Raw genomic sequence first — 24,779 nt, 5'->3', positions numbered from 1 at the left:
ATGCCCGTTCCATTCCAATTTGGTGAGCAAACGCTTGCTCCATTTCAAAATCAAAAGCCCACGCCCATTCGCTCTGTAATTCCTGATGCTACGCCCATTTTGTAGCCATGCCCGTTTGCTTGACTTTCCGTGCTCATTCGCTCCCACGGCCCACCAACTGCCAATGGCCATTCATTCATCTTGCCATGGCCATTCCTTGCTAGTGCCACGACCATTCCCCAGACTTGCCACACCGTCCTTTTCTCCTAGAGATATAAATATAGGCCCTCCCTCTCTATTTCCTCACTTTCAGCTCTCACGTTAGCCAAACTATTGCCATTTTTTCTCGAGCTCCCTCATTCACTAGCTAGCCAGTAACATGTGAGAAACCTCTGACTCCGCCCAAGAAGTCCTTCGACACACTCTATTTAGAGGAAGAGACCTGCAGGTGGCCGTTTCAAAGAGTATGCAAAGCTCTCAATCCAGTTCTCTCATCTCAAAGAAGCACTCATGAAACATGTCAATGGGCATACTGTACACTCCCTTATGAAGAATAATCATAAGGTGGAGCACAAGCTTTCTTATTACATTGGACCATGTTACAGGGTCGTGGGCTGTAGACCTAGCTGTGGTATAGAAGCTAGAACAAATTCGTTTGGGGAGACTTCCTACCTTAGTGCCATGGGGCCGAGACCTCTACAATGCCCTATACTTTATAGAGACCTACAATGCCAATCAGCACACTACATAGTAATAGATATAACGAGGGCCGGATGCACCAGATGCACCAGGTGCAGCTTAGTGTGTGGAGCTAGTCTCATTAGTAGGGAGGATGCTTTGTCACTCCCCCATATGGATCAGTCGTATGTCCACCTCAACAATGCATCAAAGCTCACTAGAGACCTATATAGGGGCAACCCCAACAAGGACGGTGTTGAATGGGTGAATATTGCACAAGAGGACCTTGTCATGCCCGCACGAGCATTACAACTTTTACTCACCACCAGGTGGACAGACCGTTTCAATTGATGCAATATGTCTACTTTGGCTTGGGTTCACTAGGGACAAATGGTGAATTGGGCAGATTACCTTTTCAGAATTGCATGCAGTTTGTTCGAACCCCCAAGGGAAGCTGTGGTTGCTACCTTGTTTACCACCAGAGTACTCTACTATGCAGTTGGATGGGAGGAGTTGCCCCGGGGGGGCAATCCAGTTGAGTGGGCCATGTGCAACAGTGACCTTATTACCCTCTCCATCCACTTCTCCTAATCCCCTAACAAGCAAAGAGGCCATAGCACAAGCCAACAGTTACAGAACATGCTCTGCCCCCCCAACACAAGAAGAATCACTGCTAATGATGCCTATGCTTGCATTGATCTATGCATTTAGTGCCTAATCGCATTTTTCTCAACATGCAAAGGAAGAGGACGAGCATAAGAAACATGAGTTTTTCAACAGGAGCCTCTTTAAAACACCCCCTCCAAAATGCTGCAATGAAATGCCATCATATGCTATGCAAAACAAAATCAATACTCTCCGTTGGGCGTGCTCAGGCAGCTTTTGTTCTAGTCACGCTTATGCAGAGAGCATACATGCGGCCCACGGAGATGTACCAAATTTTGCACTCAGCTTCTCCCACATGGCAAAAGAGCTCATCACACACAGATGACTTACTATATTTATCGTCAGCACAGGAGGTGGCCCAGATGTCCCAAAGAGAAATGCTACTAGCCAAAGCCCAGGAGCGAGTTGTGTCTGAGGTCTTATACCAGACAAACCTCCAGTACATGCAGTTGTAAAAGAAGTTTGATGAGCAGACCAAGCAATTGGGCAATGCAATTATCGCATCACTGAGCTCCAGAAGCAAGTTACTCAAGCCCATGTAGTGGCTAAAAGGACACATCATGAGCTTACTATCATCAAGGGCTTGCATCAATAATGCACAGAATCGGGCCCAGACTGTGGACACTCTTGCTTGCACTTAGACAAATTTTGTCAAGCATCGAGATCTTATCGAGGCCACCATATGTACTTTGGAAGAGCAGCTCAGAGATGCTAAGGCTCGGGTAGCACAACCTCCTCCCACACCCTCTGCTCCCTCCTCCAGCACCTTAGACAAAAATGTGCATGCCTTGATGGACATAGAAACAGAGCTCCCTGTCTTGTCCCTTTCCCCTGCAAACTCCCTATCATCTCATCGATATCTAGTTCCAAAGCATCTTATCGGTCCCAAAAGGCCTATGCCCCCATCCCTACTCTTCTCAGATCTCCACAGGAGCACTCCAGTATCTATAGACAGTTGGGTGGTATGTAGTCAACAACGCATACCTTTCTCTTTAGGCTAATCCCCCTCCCACCATACTATGCGGATGGCTTGTCAGTACTTTATCATAGGTGTTTTGTGCAGATTGAGGTGATGGTAGCCACTGGCATTTGCTAGTTTGATGATACCCATGTTGCGTTCCCATGGGAGTTCTCTGCTAAAACTAGGCTGCTCTATCTTTCATGAGCACGGCCCCCGTGATGCTGCTTAGGCTAACCTTGCCCCTCACAACAATGATGGAGGTGATGATGGGAAGAGAAGCTTGCCACCTCCACCGCCCAGAACTTTTTCTCCCCCCCCTCCCCCTCCCCAACCCAGTTCATCCTCCGCCCCTCCTAATAACCAAACCCCACCATCACCACCCCCCTTTGGCACCTCTACCCTTCCTCTTTTTTATGCACCATCTTCTTCTCCCCCCCTTCATTTTCCCACCCCACCCCACCCCCATCCCCTCACCACCTCTCTCACCACATCTCTTATCCCTTCAATTAGGAATGCACACCGAATTCAGGGATATACCCTCTTCATCTACAAAACCCCCACCACTTCTCGATGCCAGTCTCGCCACCACATCAATAACCCCTCCCACACCCAAACCCTCAACATCAATAACCCCTCCACCCAAACTGTTAACATCAATAACCCCTCCACCCCCATCTCGTTGGCTCATCAAACCCCCACCCAAACCCTCGAAGAAGGGGAGATCCCGTTGCTGCCCCCATTCAAGCGGGAGGAGGTTGACCCTCCGCTCAACTCCCTAAATGGCGTGATCCCCTAGACCGCACGGAGTTTGAGCAAGCTATAACCATATTTCTTGGCCGCCTGAAATCAACCTCCTTTGCCCATACCTCGATGCAAAGCACCATCAATGGCAGTGTGACTGCCCACCCCGAACCTATGGGGGTCGTTACCACTAGCCACATGTAACTACTCCCCCCTTAACGTTCAATCTTATGGGATAGCAGCTAGCCTGGTGGTGTCCATTCCTTGCCAAACCGTTTATTTGGGAGACTTATTGCAACATGCCATCCGCATTGAGGATCAGCCCCCTGATTACCTCCCCATTTGCTGGGCATTGTGTGTGTTTCATGTAGAGCAATAGAAGAACCCCAAGATAAAGTTCTACTTTCTGTGGTTCGCCCCCCGTCTGCGCGCAACATCTCCCTGCGCTGCGAAGAGAATATGGTCTAGAGCTTTGACGAGTTCAACTGTTGCTCTATGACCAGGTCCGTAATGACCCAGCCGTGATCGCCACTATTCGGTTCTTCAATCTTATCACATCATTGGAGTCATTTTCTAGACTGGGACCATTACTTTGAAGGTGCCTAAGGTCTCTCTTTCAACATTAATAAAGGGCCCACCCTCAAGTAGCTCTTTGGCTATTATGAGCGAGTGATGTGGATGCCCGCTTGTTGTTGGCGACTTCAAATTTTTGAAGACATGATGGAGACCACTTTTTGGACTAGCTACCGGGTCTTCCCATCGAGCCCCTCCTACTCCTACCACATGCTGGAATTTCATTCGCACACTTATTCCATCTATTACAGATAGACCCGGCTAGTTCCAAGGATGGACTTGCTTTAGGGAGGGGGTATGTTAACCACTCTGGTTAACATGACCTTTCGCATGGCTACTACGCCCCTTTTGTAACCGCGTGCAATGGCTACTATGCCCCTTTTGTAACCGCGCAATGCGCTGATTGTATATGAGACATGGGACAATTGAGCTTACAGCATGTGTAACGCTGGTCTTGAGGAATTGATGTGCATAATGCTAGTAAAACTAGGAAGACTAGTTTTGAGCCCCCACTTGTAATTGGGCGACCGAACATTATAAATATGAGCTCATGTATATAAGACATTTCATGATATGAAAAGGGGACAATCCCATTTGTCACTTGATTTTGCCTTGTCTCTCTCTTTCTCTCATTTGAGCTTATGGTTGCTTGCTTACTTGTGGGGTCACTTTCTTGCTTTGATTGTTGGTGTATGTGAGTAGGAATGGTAATGTTCTTCTCTCTCTCTCTCCTTCTCTACCTTCTCCTTGTTGCTATTTACCATGTCTTATTTGCATACTAGTGGCATGAGGTAGAGGTTGAGCTCTCCATAGCTCCTTCCCTCTTTCTCTTTACCTAGCATTGGATCTCTTCTTGGGTGACACAAGGAGATTGTGGAGTGAGCCCCTAGTGGCTTCACATCAAGGAGTTAACGCTCATAGGGTTGGCCAAGTGCTATCCACCGGCGGATTCGTCTCTTGCATGCATCTTTCTCTTCTCTTTTCTCTTGTGTATGCAAGGTAGCATGTTATTCCTTTAACAATTATCCAAATCTAACCATCAAATTTATTCATCATGTGAAATCTAATTGGCTTGGCATATTGCTAAGCATATTATATTTACAACTAGATAACACTACAAGAGAGAATAAGAATCAAATAGTTCTTGGATACCTAATCATGTTAGTTTCCTTAGGGGTGTTTAAGAAAGTGTACTTATGGGTCACACTCATGACCATATTGATCATATGTGTAGCATGTTTTCAAAAAAATTATGTCGGAACACTGCCTTTACTTTTCTGACCATGATAACACTTATAGAGAAATCTTACACACCAAAGCCAGTGGTAGAGCATTTGAAGGAGACAATAGATTTGAAGTTTTTTGTTAATGGGCCAAGGATAGAAAAAAGGAGATTCTTGGAGAAGTTGAATGATCTAAGTTATTAGCATGCCTTTCTAATTAAGACTAAAGAAGAAAGTGGACAAACTTTATTGTATGGAAAGATTTTATCTACTACTGATGTAAAGTGGCTGCCTTGAAGTGGCCTTAAATTTCTTAAATTAATTCCAAACACGGTTATGCAGGCTTAAAAAATATCACCCTTGGAAATCTTAAAGAAAGCGAAAAAGGAGGCAAGCAAGGTACGTCCTAGATGGACTTTCAAAGGTGCATTGTAGAGAGAGAAGATTGTTAATCGACAAGGAAAAGTAGTATGAAGGAGAGTAAGATGTAAAATGGTGGGATAATTTCTTTGAAAAAAAAGAAGAAATAATTGAAAGGAATATCAATAACTCATGGAATCTAGCTATTTCTTTTTAGTGGCCAACTATCGTTGAAAAAACCACTTATTTTGCAACTCCAATTCCAAGAGAGATCGATAAACTTTTTCATGGGGAAGCAAGAGAGATGTACATAGGAGCCAGATGATCAAAATAAAGGAAAACAAGACTTCAAGATACATGGAATGGTGATCCACAAGACATAAAGGAGGGTACCCTTGTTTCTACCTTAGCTGAGGGATGATGCTTTAAAACATCCATTCTGGATTGGCAAGGTAATAGCTACTAATCAAGATGAAATTGGCGATCATACATTGTCACTAATAGTGCATTGGATGAGAATAACTGATGCCAATGCATTTGAGGGAAAGTGAAGCTTATAAATGGTAAATACAACAAAAGAAAAGGGCAAGCTCAAGAGGGGAAATAACATTGCTAGCACTAGTGTAGATGAGGTAGATATTTTGGTGTATGACTTTGCTCTCACAAAAGTATGTTACTTGAGAAAGCCAACCATTTCTAGTACATTGATTATGAAAAACAGTAATTTACAAGATAAAAATACCTTTAATCATGTGTAAAAATACATTATTTATCCTCTAATGAAGTTGTAAAAGGTCGATTATTACCTCTTGCTCAATGTCTTCTTTTGCCAAAGTGCTCGTGGGGGCAGAGAGGTCAATCAAGGACTTTGCCTCATCCTTTTTAGGTGATTTTGTCTCCTCCATCACTCCAGCAGAGCAAGGGTATCCTTTTCAACCTCTATCTTGTCATCGCTGAGGAATGCAAAAGTGGCGAGCCACAAGAGGAACCTAGTTCCTAATTTAACCTTCCCCAACCTCTTCACCTCCTGCTTATTGAAGGTACAGTAAGCCACTGCGGGGATGCAGATGTCCATGAAGCGTTTAAGGTGCTGTATGTAGGGGCAGGCATATTGTTGAATGTACTTATGCAGCTCAACAGGAACCCATCGATCATTGGGGAAATGGGGAAAGGAGATGGAGTGGGGAGCCAAGTATTGCTCCATGTATGCAATCTATGTCTCATAATGTTGGGACGTAAGGGCGAGCAACTTTTCAAAGTCGACTTCACGAGTGAACATGACAAAGAGCTCGCTCTTGCCCACCCACAGGGTGGTGGAAGGAGCTCACAGAAGTTGTCAAAGTGGGTAGCCATGTGAATGCAAAGAGATGGTGTGAGCTCATGCTTGGTTTCTATCGCATGAAAATGAGAAAGAAGGCACCTTTGGCTATTTATAGTTAAAATTTAAAGTTTGTCCTTTTCACACTAGACCGCTAGACAAAAAAATGAAAGTTTGCAAAATATTAAGATTTCAATTGAATAAAGATTGGTTAATAAAGAGCCTGCTACAAAATTACAAGCATGTTATCTAATCTAAAATTGTTATAATGCCTTCATTTTTTGCCCCTCTTGTGACATTTACTTCATGTTTATCTCCATCTTCTTGTTGACTTGAAAGCTTGTCATTGCCTTCACGTGGATCCTGAACTCTTGCCCCTCACGTGCATCAGAAGAGAGGCTATTTTCTTATATACCCAGTTCATCTTCAAGCTCTTCCACATGCCTACTATGTGTTGGTAGGGCTATGCACCTTGCTATTGAAAATTCAAGGTCCCCCATTTGCCATGATTCTGAGACCTTGGTTGTCCCATCCTTACGCTTCCCAATCTGTAAAAATTAGAAAGTGGCACAATAACCAGACACTGTAAGGGTTAATTCTAGACATGTAGTGGAATCAGATATACCCTTCTTCTCATCAACTTGAAACTTGACTCTTCCACATTGTCAAAGCCCATGATGCTAAAGTGTTGACGCAAGTCTGCTAGGCTCCAATGTTTGCTTGCTGCCACTCGCTCAATCCATCCATTTTGCATCATCACAGCTACCTCAATAGGCATAATTTCTTCTTCTGAGGCTTGAAGTGGGATCCATGTCCCGTGCTTTTGCATCCATCTTTGGTAGTGCAGACGCATGTACAAAATAGAGCGTTCCTTCAAGAACTTGAAAGACACTCTAGAATCTACTACATTGCACTTGTACACATCACCTTGATGTGACCCCTCATTAACCTCCCAACTCTCTCTTAGTAATCCTTGAATGAGGTGAGACCGTACCTCCTTACAAATATACATTGTTTTTGTTTGGTGCATTGGCATGGAATTGAACATGTACACAAAAACATATAATGAAAAAAACCAATTTAGCCCTACTGACCTAGATGCCTTTGAAAACTTGAGTGATGTCTTGATATCACTTACCATCTTAAACTTTAAGCATAAGATGGTCCAAGCATCAGCAGGTTTGGGCCATTCGGGATTGTTAAGATGAGGGGGGTTGGGGATCTCTTCTAGCTTGCCAAATAAACCTAGTTTTTTATCTACAAAATATGAGTAAGAAAAGAAAAAGATATTGTTCTATACAAGATCACTTGGGATTTGAGATACAAACATTGCCTCTCCAATGGATGCATGCATAGCATATAGAAAACTCCAGTGAGGCTTTGGAGTGGTTGTTCCTCAACATAATTAGAGGGGAGAATATCTGCAAAGAGACATAAGAAAATGGAGAATCATAAGAAAATTTGAAACAAAAAATCCATATTAGCATGTGGTTAAAGCTGTGTTTATGTTACACTGATAATTTGAAGGAAACTTTGGTCCTTGGCCTTGAATGTACAGGTCTCTAAGAGTATACACATGTTGCACTATGGCAACCAGTCCTTCCTTCTTAGTATGCTTGAAGCCTTGTAGTCGCCCCTTCCAATGATGTAGCATATTCCCCAGTTTGACGCACCCTTAGAGCTTGGCTGCATGTAGACCCAAGCCCCAACCCTGAATCTTGTTGGAGCCCAAACTCCATTCTCATCTCTTGTGTTATGCAGCACAAGCTCTTCCACCTTCTCCCTAGGTCTTCTTTGTTGAGATATCAAGCTCATCTAGTGAGGCGGTGGACACTGATGACCCACCTGCTGGGGGATAAGCCCCACACTTACAACATTAGCATGGTTGGTGAGATCATGGGTGATATGCGGCCAGTGGAATGACAGGCTGTGTGACAGTCATTCTAGAGACTGGCATAGTTATAGCTCCAGCTCATTTAGTTGCGTTCACACTATAGAGAGCCCTAGTATGTATTTGGTTGAGTATCTTTTTATAATGTGTGTACTCTTATCTTTGTATATGGTGTGTTGAGTGGTGTGAAAAAGAAGAAGATTTTCACCCTCTCACCTTGTGTGTTCTCTTTTAGGGTATTGTGAGTGTGTGTGTGCTTGCAAGATCTCAAGCTCTCTTTTAGGGTTTTGTGAGAGTGTGTGTGCTTGCAAGAGCTCAATCTCTCTTCTCCCCTGCATCTTTTCATGGTATCAGAGCCTGGTTCACGCTAAGGGCTGAGTTGCAAACAAGAGAAGCACAGGAAGTGGTACGAGGGTAAGAGCTTCATCTACTCTTTCCTATTTGTGTTGGCAACTACACCCTTGTCGGGAGCTCTACGGGAGGCACCAACAACAAATCTTGTCACACTATTGGCTTTCATGTAGCCAATGCAGATTTCTCGCTGTATGTGAGACATAGCGATAGAGGGGTTGTGCTTATTGTCATCTATGTAGATGACCTGATCATTACGGGGGACCATGATGCAGAGATCTTTGATGCAGAGATCTTTGATGTAAAGATCTTGCTTAGATAGAAGTTTGAGATGAAGGATCTGGGGGAGCTTAGATATTTCTTGGGCATTGAGGTGATTAGGTCACCACATGGTATTGGATTACTGCAAACAGTATGGCTTGGACATATTGTCCAAGTATGGTATGATAGGCTGTAAGCCTATCTCAGAGCCATTGGATCAGAATGGCAAGTTGAGTAAAGATTCAGGAGAGATTTTGAAGGATCCTACTATGTATAGGTGCATAGTAGGAAGCTTGATCTACATGACGATCTCTAGGCCAGATTTGAGCTATGCTGTTGGGATGGTGAGTCAGTTTATGCAGGTTCCTCGGAAGCCGCATTTGGATGTATTGAGACGCATACTGAGGTATGTGAGGCACATTACTGGAAGAGGCCATGGTGGTAAGAAAAGAGAAGAAGGGAAAAGAAAAGCTTGTTTTATAACAGAGGAATGGAGAGGAGAGAAAGTTCAGGGTTTTTCAGTGTAGCAATGGAAAGCTTAAAAGAGGGTTTGAGTTTGAGAATAGGCTTCCTGAACCTAGAGTAGACTAAAGAGGGATAGAGTTTTTGCAGCAATGGAGAGGAAGAGATCTTGAGAGAGAGAGATGGAGATTGAGAGGGAGGGAGCTTGAGAGGGAGGGAGCTTGAGAAGGAGGGAGAGCTTGAGAGGGATGGAGTTTCTGCAGCAATGGAGAGCTTAGAAAAGGAAGAAAGAGGGAGAGAGAGCTTGAGACTGAGGGAGCTTGAGAAGGAGGGAGAGCTTGAGAGGCATGGAGTTTCTACAGCAATGGAGAGCTTAGAAGAGGAAGAAAGAGATTCAAAATGAGCTTTCCAAACCTAGAGTATGTTAGAGGGAAGTTTGAGAGGGAAAACACACTTTTGGGAAAAAATTAAAAATTTTTAATTTTTAGGGTTTTTAATCTGCACGATTCTAGGTGGGGGGACCTCTAAGTTTGGGCCCAGGAGGTAGGGGGACAAGAGTAGTAATTAGACCCCATTAGCAAACCAAAGCCTAGGCCCCCTAGGGTCAAAGAAGTAAAAAATGTGCACCCAGTCCTCTTCCTATTGCTCCATTCCTAATCAAAAGTTAATCCAAGAGGCCCTCTTTGGGTCCAAAAAATTCCTAATGATAAAGGAAAAAAAGTATTACTAACCCTAATCCTAGCCCTAATAGAACACATATACAAAACCCTAATCTTAATAAAAATCTTAATGAAAGCTTTTGTATAACATAGAAAACTTATTGAATCTTTTTTTCCCTTCTCATTGAAGCTTAACCCTAACCCTAGATTTTACATAGAAACCCTAATAAAAAGCTTTGATGGAGATCAAAGCTCTTTATTAGGTTTTCTATGTAAAATCTAGGGTTAGGGTTAAGCTTTAATGAGAAGGAAAAAAGAAGAAAAGAAAAACTTAAAAGAAAGGAAAGAGAAGAAAAATACAAGAAAGCTTTCATGGAAAGCTTGTTTGCATAGGAGATGAAGGAAAAGAGAAGACATACCTTGCTTGAGCTTGAGGAGGATAGGGTAGTAGGAGAGGTAGAGGTGATAGATTAGACATAAACCTAAAATATCAAGTTTAGGACATTCAAAAGATAAAATGGACGCGGCGGTAAAAGAAGCAGGATTACTTTTTGTAGGCCACGCTCTACTGAGCAGCATTTTGTTTTTTTACAGCGTACCAGCATTTTTTAAAAGCGACACTACTGAGTAGCACTTTTTCACTACTTAGTAGCATTTCTAGCAGGAAAGCTCAATAGCATTAAAAGCCATGGCATTTTCCTTCCAAAAATGTTGTAGAAACATTGCTAAAAAATGTTATTGTGCCGTTGTAGTGCCACAAGTCTGACGGCTCTTCCTCATTCTCCTCCTTTCCTTCCAAATATCTTTTTGCTTATTTTGCTTGAGCCAATGATTTGTTTTATTTCCTTCTCTCTGCCAATCTTGTGGGCTTGGGAGTGTCTTGGCTCACTTTTACCTCTTGAGGCATTTGTAACATTATCCGACTTAACTCTTTTCCCAAATTCTTAGAGAATTCCTCGTGAATTTGAGTGGCTTCAATGTATCTTAGCCATGGAGCATCCGTGGACCCGTCCTCTTCTAAGAATCTAACAGTACTTCTTCAACCATTTTTGGAACTTCAACCTTGCGAGGCTTCTTTCCTGTAATCAAATTCAGACTCTTGCTCTTTAGAAGAGCTTTCCCATGACTCATTCATATCACCACCGATGGTCTCATCATGTGTACCACGGTGACTAACATCTCATCCAATTCTTGCATGACATCGTTTGGAAGAGGAGCATACAAGATGTTCTCTTCCTGTGATACAGTACTATATTTTCCCATGACATCTATCGTGGCTAGTACATGCATTCCATTCTTGCAAAAATCATTGTTCGAAAGAGGAGCATACAAGATGTTCTCTTCCTGTGAGATAGTTTTGGTTGTTCATGGGTTTCACATAGTTATACCAAGGTTGTTAGAATTGCCTATTGTTTCAAAATCATTTCCAAATAACCCTTGTTCATGGGATGCATCTTCTAAGTCCACACGTCTACTTTCAAAATTTGTGAGTCCTTTCATAAGTAAATGTGACCCATATCCCAATCGTGTACTAGCTTGGTACTTCTCATAAAACATCTACCAAGAATCACACTGTATGAATCCACATGCCCAATAAAATTCTTGATTGCAAACGAATGGCAAACTAGCGGAATAAGACTTTCATCTTTAGGTTCCGCAAAACACTTCTATAGAGACCATGACATGGTATCATTAGCCATTTTTACAATGAGTTTCATTCACTCTAAGGTCGGTTTTATTGTTTCGTGATGATACTTACTCTGGCTCCACCCTCAAGGATCGCAAGAACTTGATAACCCTTATGCACCACTGAAAGTGTTACATTCGTGTCATCACTCTTATAATAATTTTCCATTAGATCAATTGGAATTTGAAGAAGTTTAGGTAGCACTTCCCTTCCTCCAATGATTTCTAAATCCTCCTTGTTGAGAGGTAAAGGTAATTCCTCGTTTGATGCTTGGTGAATCGGCCTAAATTCTGCCTTCACCCAATCTTTAAAATCATTCCATAGTTGGGAGTTTTCTCTTAACCAGGTTCCAATTGGCATTTTTATCTTTGTGGAGAGAAATGCAATTAACCCTACCACATCTTTGGATGTTCTCTCTCGACCACAACATCATTACTATATAATTCTAGGAAAGGATTTGTTGAGTCATACAAGGAATATTCTCCTCCTTCCTCAAACATCCTTGAGAACAAGTTATTTCCTCCTTCTTCTGAGTTGGTCTCACCTTTGCTATGTTTTGACACAGGTTCTAACACATTCAACTGTTTCTTTTCCCCCATAGCATTTCATCCAGGATAGACTATTTTCGGTAGCCCAGTTGGTCTACCAGTCGTTCCCTCTCAAATATCTTTTGGCTTGTGTAGCCTCTATTTTTTGATCTCCTTATGGGCATTTGGGTATTCATCCACTCCCCTTGACGTCCGAGGATCCTCAACTGATTTTGCTTCCTTCTGTGTCACCACATCTTTTTTCCTTGTCGGCACATTATCATGGCTCGATTCCGTGGTCATAGTATTAATCGTTCTCATCCGAACAATCTTTCAGAATCACCTATAGAGTCTCCTCGCCCCACCTTCTTTTCCCTTCTTCTTCCTATCATGCGAGTTGAAGGTTTAACTAAAGATTCTCCATTGGCTTCGAGGGTCTTTAATGCTTGTGCATGAGTTATGACATTAAGTGGTGCTGCTCTACCACCCTTGATCGCACCCCAATCATTTGGAGTCTCATGGTTAGATTGGTGACCATACTCTCTAGTGCTTCTATAGGGGTAGTCCTTGATTAGATGGTCAGTTCTACATTTTACACAACTTAATCATTGGGTGCTCACTTAAGTAATTTGGGGATTTGTTGCATCAACCTTATGAGGGCACTTAGCCACATGGTGAGGTCCTTGGTTGTGATAGCATTGCAAAGTGGGCTCTCCCTTACATTGCACTACTACAGCCTGGAACACTGGCACTAGTGTGCTCCCTTGCATCAGAAAATATTCCGAGGCTACCTCCCAAATGTCATCTAACTCCTCCATGGTTGTCTGAGGCTCCCGTGCATAGTTTCCAGCATTGGGATTACTAGATCCATGACTATGAAATGGGCCCTGTAAGAAATCCTAATTTTTAGTAATCTTTTGATTAAAAATGCTAATTTTGACCCCATAGTGGGATACAAAGCAAATGATTCCCCTATTTTTTATAGACTTTTTAGGTTCTACCATCTCACTAGCTTTTCGTACTTTTATAGTCTATAGTTTTTGGAATATTTTAACCCACTACTTTTAGATGCAAGTTGCATCACCATTCCCAAGGTTTCACTTTTTGGCCATAAGGGGGGCCTAAAATTTGACTTTTTCAAAATTTACACTTTTTTGAGTTTTTCCATCAAAAAAACTTTCCTTATACATATATAAACCCAAAAAGTGAAATTTTCATATCATTTCTTAGTCATAAACTACCATTCTAATATAAACCCAAAAAACTTTCCTTATACATATATAAACCCAAAAAGTGAAATTTTCATATCATTTCTTAGTCATAAACTACCCACTATGAGAAATGATATGAAAATTTGTTGCAAGAGGTGAATTCTAATATTGTGAGATCCCACTGTGTTCGCTCCGCACACCGGATTCCCGATTGCTGGCAGCAGCGGAAGCAGCTCCCTCTTGCACGGGGTAGGGTTTCCCACTCGGGGTCTCACCCTCGAATGTCCGGGCACGAGACTAAGCTGGTGGTCATTCCGAAAACCGAAACCGAGAAAAATTTCCATGCTCGAAAAACGAGGATGATTCCACCATTTTGAATTTCTTAACGAATTTTTCTAACGAGGTCAAGATACTGAACTAACCTTCATGTGAATAAACCAGATAGAAGGGAAACTATTACACAGACTTAACTTGAAGGAATCAACGCTTGAATCAGGCACATCTGTTGATCTATTCATTTGAGAAGTCTTCAGGTTATTATTTAACTATTCGAGTTCTAAGCATATTCCTATTGAATCAGGCACATCCATTGATCTATTCATTTGAGAAGTCTTTAGGTTATTATTTAACTATTCGAGTTCTAAGCATATTCCTATTATCAATTTTATTATTAAAACTCTACTGATTCTAGCCTAACCCCATCCGGCCCATGGGTTAGCCACTGCCCAACCACCGGAATCGAACAAGTACTCACCCACCCATAATTGAATGCCTTTCTTAACTTTTTCTTTAGAATACAGATACGTACACACTCCTCTTTAAACTTTAATTTATAAAACAATCCATTGACAAACAATTATTGGTTACAGATGTCATGACTTAAAATTTTTATTCAATCCTTGTTTCTCACAAAACAGTATCACTTTGGACTCTCCGTTGAGACCAGCAGGTCAGCAATGAGATCCAGTAAACAGATTACAATAATTTTCTCGTCATGATCATACATAAATATATCTTCCACGACATACGCATGGGTGTCCTAAGCACCGCGAGCCCGTGCATTGCCTAGTCAGAACCCTCCAGGATCCTCCTTAGGTGTCCTGGCACTTCACTCAGGGACATCTTCGTTGGCCCTCGCCCATCGTACTACCGGAAGCACACCATTTTTTACCATACCCAGGCTGGTCAAGACCTGGATAGGTTTTTGCTGCGCGAGTAGTCCTTTGAACACTCCCCGCCAGCTGTTGCAATAGAACTTCCCTTAGAAAACACATATACCAAATGCTCCCTCCAGCATTCTGGCATAAGACAGTCCTTTAAGAAAACAGAGTTTCTATGCAAGTTTTCAGTTTTAATTTTCTTTTGAATACAATGAGTATATCTTAATTTCGTATCCCAAGACTTCTAGATCACAGGTCTAGATTCCCAAGCAAAATTTCTCGAATTCTGAATTCTTGATCCTCATATCAAAATCAAGGGTCTCAACTTAGTTTCAGATTCGGTGGGTGATTTCAGTGTAGATTACTGAACTGGTCACATCGTCTTTTCTTGAAATTGACGAAGGAGTTACGTCTTGGTCATAGTTTGATTCAGGGTTTGAGTCTGGAAAGGTTCTCTTTCTCGAAGGGTAATATTTCAATTACTACTTTATTGAATTTCATTCATTGAGTATTTTGCTTAACTGAATTAGTCACGAATTCCTATGAGGAATAAATTAATCATTTATCTAAAATTTCGACTTCGATAGTTTTTTTGAATTTTCTCATTACCATCCTAGAGAATATGAAACGGTATAATTTTCCTTCACTGAGTAGTTGCTTATTCATTTTTCAATATTCATGGGATTTAAACATAGGATTAAAGAGAAATCTTATTTTGATATAAAAATTTTGTATGCATCTATTTATGCATAAAATTCAACTTCTATGGAAATAACACTTTTATATAAAAGAATTTTGCCATAACCTCCTTTGTATGGCTAACCATTTTTCAAAATTTTCTAACCATTTGTATGGCTAACCATTATTCCCAAATGGTTTAAAGCATTCTAAACTAATCAAATTTCACTTTTAAAAGAGAAACAATATGAAAAGTTTAATTCTAACAATTTGATTACTTAGCTAGGATAAAGAAAGGCTGAATTTAAGAATGAAGAGAGGGGGATAGCATTAATTTATCATTTTAAAGATAATAAAAATTAGAAAACCATTAAAAGAATAAAGAAAAAGTAAGATTTCTAACTTACATGAATTTATAGGAGCTTTCCTTTGGCTTGATGGTTTGAGGGATCTACTCTTGTTTGCAACAAGAGTGGCCACCAATTCTTTAGAAGAGGGAATGATCAAAAACTAATGAATTACTAATAAATTCACAGTTTTTGGCTCTGGGGAGGAGTAGAGTAACAGTGCATAAAACACTATAAAGCTTCAACAAGGGGAAGGCTTCTATTTATAGGAAAAAGTGAGCTTCTAGCCAAGCAAACTGATTCTAGAATTTTCCAGATCAGTTTGGTCAATTTTTGACCATTTTTGGGTCAGTTTAGCTTACTTTTTGGAACTAGACTTGAATTAAGAGAGTGGGGATATGAAATATCTCAAATTTTGGGAATTTAAAACTCCACCACACATGTGAAATAGGCGCCTCCTTCATGAGGGGGAATCCCCACTCTGAGGTGTCAAAAATTCATTTTTTTAGTATTTCCTTTGGTCCTTAGTCCACTCTTCATCTTATACTCATTTTTGGGGGGATTTTCTTTATTTCTTTTATTTATCTCCTCCACACATTTGGATGAATGTGTGGAGGAGATAAATAGAAGAAATAAAGAAAATTTAAAATTTTCAGAAAATCTGGACCCCTAGGATAAGGCCTTTTGAACAGATTATAATTGATTTCTAATGCACCTTCTGAAAATCTTTTTGAACTTCTATTTTGGGGGAATTTATTTTAATAAGAAGATATATTTTTCCATCAAAAATATCTAAAATCTGAATAATCTCTCTCTAGAATATTTTCTCTCTCTAAGCTAAAATAGGTAGAAACGAGATCTTTTATATATCTAAAGAGGGATTTGATTACAGGGGAAGATACTAGACATCTTGAGAGGCTGGGGAGGAATCTTACAAATATTTTATACCAAAAGTAGAATGCAAGTTGCATCACCATTCCTCCCAAGGTTTCACTTTTAGCCCATGGAGGGCCCAAAATTTGACTTTTTTAAAATTTTTGTTTTTTTGAGTTTTTCCATTAAAAAAACTTTCCTTATACGTATATAAACCCAAAAAAGTGAATTTTTTATATCATTTCTTAGTCATAACTACCTCATAACAATCTTGTCATATCTTTCTAGCTTCTATTGATAACTAATGATCGCAAGGTGCAATCTAATATTTTATACCAAAAATAGATGTCTTTAAGGATGCAAGTTGCATCAGCATTCCCAAGAGTTTAAAATTTTTGGCCACAAGGGTGCCCAAAAATTTGACTTTTAAAAAAAAAATCTTATGCATATATATACCCAAAAAGTGACTTTCTCAAAATCTTCAGTCTTGTCATATCTTCCTAACTTCTATGCTATCTAATGATCACAAGATGCATTCTAATATTTTCTATCCCAAAATAGAAGTGCATTTTTTGAGGCCACTAAAATAATGACTTTTTGATACTTTTCACATTAAGTGTATTTTCATGTAAAACTTTCCTCTCAAATATATATATATTGAAAAGTTTATTTTTTAATCTCATTTTTAAATTCTTATCTCATTTAATGTCATTTAATGCCACCCCACTCCTTTCATTCTTACATATCTCCTTATCATGACTAGAATCTTTATTTTGGAGTGTCAAAAATGACTTTTTTAGAGAGATATATTCTTAATATATATTTCTCTAGGATCATTCTAAATGTTAGAATATTATTATCTAATTTAAATCTCTTTTCTAATCCTCTATTAATCTTATTTTTCTGTCATCTTGAATTAGGCATGCCTTTAGATGATATTACGAATGGTAGAAAGTGACATTCACATTCGTATAGATGAAGATTATGCACTAGCAAAACGTCCATATGTTAGGCAACCATTACCTAATTCAACCATGTCCACACTAAGAAATGACGGGAAGAAGAATGTTGATCTTTGGGTGGATGGGAATCTGTTTCCCTATGATCCTTTGACCCTGTACATTCCACAATTTCATGACTTGACTAGTTTTGTTCGATATGTAGGTGATGGGGAAAATGGGCTCTTAGGTTATTGTAAAAGACTAGTGGGGGTGGTCTTTATAACCAATACTTACACTCAATTAATTCAAGTCTTCAATCAAGTATTGAAGATTTGAAAAAATATTCACATGACCTAGACATGAAAAATAAGGAATAAGGAACACTCATAAATAATCAAAGAGATAAATTGTCTAGGTTACAAAGAAAAATAAGGAGGTTGAAGCACACACCAATTGGTGCATGTGAGCGTAAAACGAAAGCTTTCGAATATTGAAAATCTTTTGGTGCAAGGCAGCGCAAGGAAATGGAGGATCATGGGTATGTGTTAATTTAAAGGTTTTTCCTGATAGATCTAATGGTGGTTTTGTAATGTCCTAGGAATTTCTAAGTTGATGCATCTGGTGTGGCAGATACTATGCACATTTTCAAAGCCTGCATGAAGAACAAAGAGATAACATCAATCATCCGTGATCCAAATTACAAGAGGGTCCTTGAGGTGGTTACAAAGGACATTATGCAAGACATCAAGGGGTTTATTAGTGCAAGGGATGTACAAGATGCATGTGATGAAGCCGACATTAGTTATAAGGGTTACAAGGGAACTTATGGAGTCATCAAAGGAGCTCTTCATGCCCGAGGGATTCGAGGGAACTTTCTTCCTCCTTCCTACAAAGTATCATAAGAAAAGAAGGCAAGCAATGCAGATGTTAAATCAATCCTTGGTGAGTATATTCATGTAGAAGGAACAATGGTTTTAGATCCTAAGTCCAAGGATAGGCTTGAAGTATAGTACAACACATACAACAACCTCTTTGTGGACCTAAAGAACCTTTAACGATATATGATCCGATTCTATAAGGTTTCACATCAAGGTTGGGTTTGAGCATTTATCGTTTAACTTGCAAATTTTCCTTATATGTAGAATCGGAGGGAGTCCTATCACTTATACTGAAGTTGGATGAGGCTCAGCTAGTAAAAGGGAAATGGTTGGAGTGAATGGGAGTCACATATATGAATGAAGCAATGGCATATGCAAAGGACAAGGATAAAATCCCTTCTTTCAGTGTTCAATCTGAGAAGGATAATTGGTGGCTTGGAGCCTTTGAGGTTCCAAAGGAGAACATTGAGGTGTTGAATTGGATGCTTCAACGATGCCCTCAAATTCTAGAAGTCATCAAATAATCGATGAATGGGGAGGAGCTTGAAGTGGATGGTGTGGGCTCCTTTCATGTGGATTGGCATCTAGGTGGCGATTTGAAAACCATAAAATGCATGTGTAATTGTGACAATAGTGCACAATGCCTCCATCTATGTCCATTGTGCATGAAGAGGTCAATTCTCAAGCCAAAGAGTGAGGATGAGCTCCAATGGGTGGAGGGGATCTTGTCTTCCGATTTAGTTGCAACACCTAATAGGAATACAAAGGATCCAAATTGGGCACAAATTATTCCTTTCCCAATCGAAAGTATACACTTTTGCACATTGCATGCCATGATAAGGATTTTTGATAGGTTGTTTAAGCTTCACATTGACTATGCATTCACTATGCAGCCAGCCTCATGCTCAACCCAGGCAATAAAGCAAGTGGAGGAGCCCCTCAACTCTCTGGGAGTGCATGGCGGGAATGTAAAGATTGTGAAAGATCTTAAGAAGTCTGGGGCACATTATATTGTTTCTCAACAAGTGTCAATGAGAGTTGTAAAGGCGAGGCGATTCTTGCATCCTATGAACGATTGAGGGAGGAGCCTACAATGGGAGCATTGGAAGAATCTTTGCAAGTGCACCATAGATCTCGACAAGGATCCAACTTTGCAAAACAAGCAAAATGTTGAAATATACAAGTGAATGGGTGTGTGCGGGAACAAGCCCGCAAGAAGTTGTAAAAGGGAGTGTGTAATTAAGTGGGTAGCAATGAAAAGGTGAGAGGAATATACTGATGAGAGAATGAAGGGTAGCATGAGTGAATATAGGGGTGTGGAAAGATTCTAGGAAAAGGTACCCCAGATGTAGGGGAGGTGGCACCAACAATCAAGGAGAAATCAGTGGGATTAGATGCTTGGCATCTTGTGGATGTAAACCCTATAAATTGAGGCATGGCCTAATGAGTATTTACTGGTTTTTGAGTATCCATGCCTACATTATCTAATTAGATTAATTGCTCACTAATCTTATCTTAATCATCATCTAATCGCTTACTAACTATGTTGATTCTTGCATTTGATCCACCATAGCCCACTCATGCTTGCATTTCAACTTCATTAGGAATTTTTTCGACCCAAAAAGGGCCTCCTAAGGATTCCTAATTTTAAGAGATTAGAGCTTTAAAAGTTGGGCTCAAGGGAGACAGGCTATGATGACCCCTATTTTTTGCCTTGCCACATCAGCCATACCCCCCTAGTTTCACTTTTTAAAGGGAATATTCTCATACTCTCTCTCTTACTTTTTGACTTTTCTCATACTTTCTCTCTTACTTTTTGAACTTTTTATCTTCACTCTCTATAAATTGAATCTTTCTTGTCAGTTTGAAATCTCCTTTTTCATTAACTCCCACCATATCTCCCTTCCACACATCAGCAAAATATTCTCGTATTTAGGTGGGCCTTAAAAAGTGAAAATTTTTTATTTTTTATTTTTTTACATTTTGAGGTGGAAAAAACACCACCCAACCAATATGTATGATAAAAATAAAATTTTTCCTCCAAAAAGCTTGTAATTCAAGGGTCACGTCAGAAGCCTGTCAGGAGCCAGTACATCCATAACTAGCTGTCACGTCCCCACAACCCCATAAACATAACTAACTGTCAGATCTCAAAATTGTGTGGGGACCCCAAAAAATATTATTTTTTAATTTTTCTCATAAATGTAATTTAGTGATGAAAAACTCCATATTAGTATATTTGTATATAAAAAATATCATTTTCTACTTAGAAAAATGGATTTGTATTAAACCTGCACAACAGCAAAGTTTTAACAGTCTCACTCACTCACTCCCTCTTCTCTCTCTCTCTCTCTCTCTCTCTCTCTCTCTCTCTCTCTCTCTCTCTCTCTCTCTGTGTGCTTTAGCTTGGTTGATTTACACATTCGTATTCCTGAAGAGTATGGTAGCTCTAAAAAAACCCATCCTACTGATGCACAATCTGTCCAAGCTCGTAGGATAGCTAAGGAGAAAAATGTAGATCTTTGGGTTGATGGGCATCTCTATCCAGTTGACCCTCCATTAAGAGCAAACCCTTCTTTTTGCAATTTATTATCTTTTATGCAATTTGTTGGTGGAGAGCTTGGCTTGTTAGGATACTGCAAAAGATTGACTACAAGTGGAGCTTGGCAAATCCATATTCTCCAATCTCAATTGCAAGCATCACAATTCAGCCTTTTACAATGTCAAGAAGGACTTAAAACATCATCAGAAGATAAAATGAAAGAGATCCTCGCCAGAGAATGTGGAGAAGGATGCAAAGATTCAAAGGCTAGAGGAACTTATAAACGACTCAAAGAAACGCCAAATGGTGCTCGTGAACGCAAAAAGACATTGGTGGCTGGTATAGAATCTCTTGCGTTTAAAGGTGGAGCACGGAAGAAAAGGATTTGTACAACAAAGTAAGTAACATAAACTTTCATTATGCACTCTCAGTGATTTAAACAAAATAGTAATGATTTGTGTTTTGCCAGGAATTTTCTGAGAGGTGTGTGGTTCTAATGAAGAGGGATAGAAGGATTTGGTCAAAGCCATTCTGAATACCAAGGATATTATCTCAATTATTACTGACCCTCATCATCCTAAAATACGCCAAGCTGTTGTCAGCAATGTAGTGAGCGAGATTACCACCTCCATCGATTCTTCATTAATTCAACATGCTTGTGATGCGGCTGGATCAGCATGAAAGGGTACCAAGCAATCCGTCACGTTGTAAAAGATGCATTTCTAAGACAAGGAATCACTGGCACTTTATTTCCTACACTCAAGGTGATTCACAGTGTCAAGCGTATCAATAATGATGATGTGCAGTGAGCTATAGGATAGTTTTATCACGTTGAGGGAACACTAACATTAGACACAGGGTCGAGTAGAAAGAAAATCAAGACAACAAGTACAGAATTTCACTATGATGTTTATAATAACATCTTTGTTCATATTGAGAGACTACAACAAGCTATGGTGAAGTTCTATGGTCTTTCACCAGAAGGTGAGAACTTGCAATTGCTATACTATTCATGTTTTTCAGTAGAAAATGACGACGATTATTTTGTTTTGAATATTGTAAATTACCGTTTATTTGTAGTTTTGGGGAGCACACTTTCATTTGTGCTCAAGCTAGATGAGTGGCCAAATTGTGAAAGGTCGGAATCTAGAACGTATGAGCATTACGCTCATGAATGAGGCCATGATTTGTGCATGGGAAAAGACTACCAAACCAAGTTTTAGTGTGCAATCTGAGAAAGAGGTCTGGTGGCTTAGTGCATTCGAGGTACCGAAGGAGACACATGAGGTATTGACATGGATGTTTGAAAGGACTCCCTGGATGACAGATGTAATCAAAAAGCAAATTGATGGTCAACTTTTAGATGTAGAAAACATAGGAATGTTCAAGGTGGATTGTCATCTTGGGGGAGATTTGAAGACAATTAAATGCATGATGGGTTGTGAAGCTTGTTGGTGATGGTTTCAATGGCCTTCTTGGCTATTGTAGGAGATTACACATGTTGTGGCTAGATGAGGTAGCTGGAAAGAGGCAAACACAATTTGCCTTCGAGTGGCGTCGACTAAGCAGATCAATAGTTTGATGCAGAGGATTAAAGAGCTCTTAAAGGAGCTTAAGGTACAGAAGAATAATTTAGCGGATCGTGTGCGCACAATAAATCATTTTACCAATAATTACGTTCGTCTTCAACACTCCACTCGTAATCTTCAGCGTCGTGTTCACCATCTCACTCACCTTCCCATTGGATATCACGCAAGGTAAAGAAAACGTAAAGCTGTTGGGTTACTTTCTAAGACAGCAGGTGCATGCAAGAGGCGTATTCAAACAACCACGTAAAAAATTTTATAAGAATTATAGCAACTTTGAGAAGCAATTAATGAATAAAGCATCTCTCATGGGTGACTCTTGCGATTGTAGGGCATGTGCAATAGCTATACTAGGATGTAACAATGCTGAGGACAATGTTAATGTCTCCCTTCTTTAGCATGTCCTTTAGGAGAAGGATATCATGGAAATGATAATAGGTTCTGGTAATGATAAGCTGCAGGAGACCCTTCGTCTACATTTCTTGAAGGAAATCAAAGAAATTGTCACACCCAAAGAGATGCTTGATATATGTGACTTAGCAGCAGGTATTAGCCAGAAAAGTTACAAAGCAATGTACAGGTCAATCACTTTAGGGTTGCAAGCAAAGGGAGTTACGCAATCATTGCTTCCAACACTTTATAGCTTACAGATGGCAAAGAAGTGTGCTAATGGTGATATTGCATCCATGTTTAATGGGTACAAGTGGTTGGAGGATATTATGCCAATGCCAACAAACAAACCCTTTGAATACAATGCATATAACAATGTCTACATTGACATGGAAGTGCTACAAAAAGCAATGATTCAGTACTATGGCCTCACACTTGAAGAGACAGGTGGAAATGCCGTGTTTGTCTTCAAGCTAGATGAATGTCAAGTGGTTAAAGGTCAAAGACTGGAGCGTGTTAGTTTAACCTTGATGAGTCGAGCACTTAGAGGAAAGCCTTTAGAGACCCAAGAGTTGGATGCAAGTCAAGACAGCAATAATAGGGGTCAAGGGCATAAGCAAGACTACTACGGCATTCAATCAGAGAAGAACATCTGGTGGCAAGCAGCATGGGTCCTCCCAAAAGAGAACCATGATACCTTGAGGTAGTATTTTGAACGGTCTGGCATTCAACATGTCGTCTCTTGTCAGGTCAATGGTCAAAAGCTTGATGTTCCCAGGATAGGCTGCTTTAACGTTGAATGGCACTTGGGTGGCGATCTAAAAACCTTAAAGTGTATGTTGGGTTGTAAAACAGGTGCGAATACTATATTCTCATGTGTTTACTGTTGTCATTCCAAGACAACAGTAGACTCAAGAGTAAAAGGGAAACAACCTAGCAAAGGCAAAAGTCAAAAATAGGTGGGTGCAAAAAAAGCAATCGTTTTTGATGTTGAACAGAGGAAAGGATCAAAGGTATGGCATAATGGCATATTAAGTTGTGACCAGAGCAAGCCACCTAGTCGTGACCCAGGAGGACAATGCTTGGAACCCAATCTTGGACATTCCACTATGTCAAGTGCATGTGTGCACATTACATGCAAGACTCAGGATTTTGGAACTATGTCTGGAACATGGAGCTTGAAGATCGACGAGAAGAGTCAATACGTGCACTAGAGGGTGTACTTTCCTCTATTGGACTACATGCTGGAGCAGTGGTCTTGACAAAGGACAGAAAATCAAACCCTACACAAGACAACCCTAATAAAATTTGCATGGGTGGATCAAAGGCAAGACACTTGCTATCAAACCACTTGGGTTCTGATAGCCACACTAACTTTAAAATTTGGAAGAAGATATGTGATGTTACAACATATCGAGGAAATGATGCCAGGCTTGGCCTAAAACGTGCACGTGTATGGGAGGCCTGTGATAAAATGGTCGATCTTCTAGAGTGACCTCACCTGGATGACCATGGTATTGAGGCACTTAAACAAGCCACTTGTAGATTTACAGAAGAAATGGTCAAGGCATGGGGAGAAACACACATTACTCACTACATGGTAATGTTATATTTCTTGTGTCCTTGTAGTATGTTCTTCATACTGTTTGTTGACTTTTTGTAATTTTCTATGTAGCATATATTGTATGCACATGGGCCATACTTTCTCGATAGATATGGCTCTTTAGCACTTTGGATCAATCAAGGTATGGAGAAATCACATTACCAAGCAAAGGCCGTGTATTTTAAGGGCACTCGCCATGGTGGTGGCAAAGTCAAGAGTAATGCGCTCCATGA

The sequence above is a fragment of the Cibotium barometz genome, chromosome 24, assembly GCF_041138505.1.
Source record: "Cibotium barometz isolate CiBa-2024 chromosome 24, ASM4113850v1, whole genome shotgun sequence".
NCBI lineage: Eukaryota > Viridiplantae > Streptophyta > Polypodiopsida > Cyatheales > Cibotiaceae > Cibotium > Cibotium barometz.
This window is presented reverse-complemented; position numbering follows the sequence as displayed.